Source organism: Anser brachyrhynchus (assembly GCF_964034855.1).
Source record: "Anser brachyrhynchus genome assembly, chromosome: 3".
In the NCBI taxonomy this organism is placed as follows: Eukaryota; Metazoa; Chordata; class Aves; order Anseriformes; family Anatidae; genus Anser; species Anser brachyrhynchus.
The window spans coordinates 96,352,581-96,357,045 of record NC_137696.1 but is presented as its reverse complement, the minus strand read 5'-3'; positions in this window follow the sequence as shown (position 1 = coordinate 96,357,045).

Here is a 4,465-nt window from a genome sequence, read left to right as displayed (position 1 = left end):
CATTACCATCAATATAATACTGTATAAAAGATATTGCCTAAGGAAAATGTACACCAGTCAAATAGTGAAATTTATTTATAACCTCTTTTTAAACATTCAAGTAAGCACTCAGTGCCTGAATTAAATATATCTCCTGTAAAGGCTTTAGAGACTTTCAAACGTCTTAGTATAAAAAACAGAAAATTCTTATTTCAAATTTGTTTATGCGTAAGTTCTCTAGGTTTACCTTCGAGATTTAAAATCATAATCTACCATAGTTCCATTCAAAGAGAAGATTAAAGAAATTGGTTAAACAAAGGCTGTAAGATTTAAAAATTCCGTAAGACTTTGACACTCTTCCAATGCTAAAGGAAAAAAAAAAAATCCTCTGAAAATAAAATAGGCTGAGGAAAATCATTTAACAGAATTAGGGGAAATAAATTTATCTCTTGCTTAGGTCACTAATTTGTTTGTGAACACTCTCTAAGACTCTTTTATTTTATATCATTATTCCACCTAATATTATTTGCCTTAAAATGAGAATCTCCATCTTAAAGCAAAAATAGCATTTAAGCAGAGACATGTGTGAACAGCTTTATTTATTAAACCTTAGTCATGCTGTTTCCAAGTTGTCTTAAAATACATGCTTTTGCAGACTTTCCACAAATGCCTAAACAGAGTATTTAAAAAAAATAAAAATAAAAAATAAAAAATAAAAATAAAAATAATTAATAAAATAAAAATAAAAATAAAAATAAGAATCACAATACTTTTATGTTGTATCCGTATCTTCTTTTGGCTTATGATAGGCTTTCCTTTCCTTTCCTTTCCTTGCCTTGCCTTGCCTTGCCTTGCTTGCTTTTCTTTTCTTTTCTTTTCTTTTTTTCTTTTCTTTTCTTTTCTTTTCTTTTCTTTTCTTTTCTTTTCTTTTCTTTTCTTTTCTTTTCTTTTCTTTTCTTTTCTTTTCTTTTCTTTTCTTTTCTTTTCTTTTCTTTTCTTTTCTTTTCTTTTCTTTTCTTTTCTCTTCTCTTCTCTTCTCTTCTCTTCTTCTCTTCTCTTCTCTTCTCTTCTCTTCTCTTCTCTTCTCTTCTCTTCTCTTCTCTTCTCTTCTCTTCTCTTCTCTTCTCTTTTCTTTTCTTTTCTTTTCTTTTCTTTTCTTTTCTTTTCTTTTCTTTTCTTTTCTTTTCTTTTCTTTTCTTTTCTTTTCTTTTCTTTTCTTTTCTTTTCTTTTCTCTTTTCTTTTCTCTTTTCTTTTTTCTTTTCTTTTTTCTTTTCTTTTTTCTTTTCTTTTTTCTTTTCTCTCCTCTCCTCTCCTCTCCTCTCCTCTCCTCTCCTCTCCTCTCCTCTCCTCTCCTCTCCTCTCCTCTCCTCTCCTCTCCTCTCCTCTCTCTCCTCTCCTCTCCTCTCCTCTCCTCTCCTCTCCTCTCCTCTCCTCTCCTCTCCTCTCCTCTCCTCTCCTCTCCTCTCCTCTCCTCTCCTCTCCTCTCCTCTCCTCTCCTCTCCTCTCCTCTCCTCTCCTCTCCTCTCCTCTCCTCTCCTCTCCTCTCCTCTCCTCTCCTCTCCTCTCCTCTCCTCTCCTCTCCTCTCCTCTCCTCTCCTCTCCTCTCCTCTCCTCTCCTCTCCTCTCCTCTCCTCTCCTCTCCTCTCCTCTCCTCTCCTCTCCTCTCCTCTCCTCTCCTCTCCTCTCCTCTCCTCTCCTCTCCTCTCCTCTCCTCTCCTCTCCCCTCCCCTCCCCTCCCCTCCCCTCCCCTCCCCTCCCCTCCCCTCCCCTCCCCTCCCCTCCCCTCCCCTCCCCTCCCCCTCCCTCCCCTCCCCTCCCCTCCCCTCCCCTCCCCTCCCCTCCCCTCCCCTCCCCTCCCCTCCCCTCCCCTCCCCTCCCTCTCCCCTCCCCTCCCCTCCCTCCCCTCCCCTCCCCTCCTCCTCTCCTCTCCTCTCCTCTCCTCTCCTCTCCTCTCCTCTCCTCTCCTCTCCTCTCCTCTCCTCTCCTCTCCTCTTCTATTCTCTTCTCTTCAATGGATCCACCAGAAAAGACAAACTGTGTAAAATGGTGTAAAATGGAATACATTTTCTGTTCTATCTTATGAATCATATGGAAGACCTAATTTCTTTTGTATGTGAGTGGTCAGTTACAGATAGTCTTAATTCTTCTTGATCATGGCCTACCACAGCTCACATACTGATTTCCTTGCAGTCCGTGTGATATTTTTCTAGGTGTTCAGTTTGCCATTGGCAATAATAATTGACATGCAATATTTTCTTGCAAGCCTTTATGTAATTTGACAATAACAGCAAGAACATTTGTTGCAAAATCTTAAGAATCTACTGCAAAAATACGCAATAATGTGACACCTTCTAGGTTCCTAGAAGTCCAGATAGAATTATTGGTAAAGGAGAGAAGTTGAGAGGAGGTTTTGAAATCTAAATTATGAGAAAACAACAAAAACAACAGCAAAACAACATTTACAAGAAGCCATGGTTTTCTGTACACCAAAGACACTGTGTCTACTGTGTCTAGCAGCAGCTGGCAAACAGTGAAAAAACATTAGACATTAGACTTGTCTTTCTGACAAAATATGGATGTTCCACTTTAGGCTTGGTCTCCTTGTATGATGTGAATTCAAATTAAATATTGTTGCTGTTTGTTGAGAATGTCTCAAGGCATTTATTAACCCTGTGTATTATAATTTGAAGAATCTTGCCATAGATTCTTATTTTTATTCCCGCATTTTTCCTCTGTCTGCATCTCTTATGTATTTCATGTTGTCCTCACTTTAATTGTAAAAGCAGCTGTCAACATTAACTTAAGAGTGTGGGTCAACATGATGTAAAACATGTAATGATTAAAATAATACTGTGGATAATATCTATGATTTGAAATCTAAGGCTGAGCATAAATAACAACTAATCTATCTTCTACTATTGTCTATTATGAAAAAGTTTTACACCTGACTCCCTGCAGGGGAGAATTAGGTCAATGAAACTAGAAATTATTAAATTCTCTTCCACGGATGCAAGGTCATTTGTTTTTGTCAAACACAGAAAGGAAATGGCTATGTTTAAATAGCTGTGTACAGCCACACATATACACACACACACAGATATGCGTTTTCTATACTATGAATAATCCACACATATTCCAAAAGGGAAATGTACCAATCTCTAGTCATAGCATTCACTTCAATTTCTAAATCACTGAGTTTGCCTGTAGGACTATTTAGATCCTTCTTTCTTCTTTCTCCTAGTCAAGAGAATGAATCCTTGTCTCTAAGAAAGAGCTACACTGTCCAAATTCACTTTATTAGAACCTTACTTTTTGGTGATTCCTCTCACGGGGAAAGAAAACAGCACAACTGTGCCATTGCAAGAACAGGGACTGAAGCTGCTATCTGACACCTCTCCAGAAAGAGGTAAGTAGCAACAACAAGAAACTTGTCGGTGCTGTCTCCATGACTCTTATCAGAGATGTCTTAGGAAATATTGGAGTATTCCAAAAAGACATTAGATTGTAAAATGTCTTAGTTCTGTTTAGCTGCTTCTCAGAGGATGTGCTTTAATGAAAGATACAATTAAGAAACAGTTAATTTGTTTTGTTGTTCATCCTACACAATTATATGTAAAGATAAAAGATTAAGGGATCTTATGACATCATATCAACAGTGGTTGGTGTTTTCATATTTACAAAGGAAATATCATTTTATTCCTGATTAGACTTGTTTGAAACTGAAGTTCCAGACCCTTCTGTTCAACTAGGGTGTTGGCTCTGTACTGAGTATCTGTCTCTGGCTATATTTTGCTCCTTGACTGGTAGACATCACTGCAAGTGCTGCAGTAATTACTGCAGACAGGCAGTAATTACTATAGAATCTATACTATAGACTTACTATAGATTATTTTATATGACCCACATTTGGACTGACCCTGAGTGCATCATTACTGTATAAAATCCGTATTTTATTACTGTACATATTTTATCAAGCAAAGAAAAAAAAAAAAGAGTAAGACATATCCTTGCCTGGAAACTGCAACTGTCAATGCATTTTTGGGGATTTGATGTTTTTATTTGTTTGTTGATTTGGAGCTGCATACTTTTAAGGATTTGATTTCTGCAATATTAAAATTTTGAATATGTGTGCACCAGCTTTGTACTGAAAGTAGCTTCCATTAAAATATTCTGCATGTTACAGAGGAACATACACAATGGTTTCTTCTTCTGTAGAATTTCTGCCACTATATAATACTCAATTAGAATAATATGACGTGTAGAAGCCATTTATATGTGCAGTTATCTTTTATATTTAGGAAGAAGACTGGAGGAAGAAGAGCTACAGCGAAGACATGCTTATGGTGATACTAAAAATAAAGAAAAGGTCAGAATTTATGAATTATATATGTAAGAGCTAGGCATTAGTATGGTGCTTTCCACTTAAAAGTACCATTATCTAAGACACCAAACTAAAGGAACAGTATTTCTCAATTTCTACTGAGG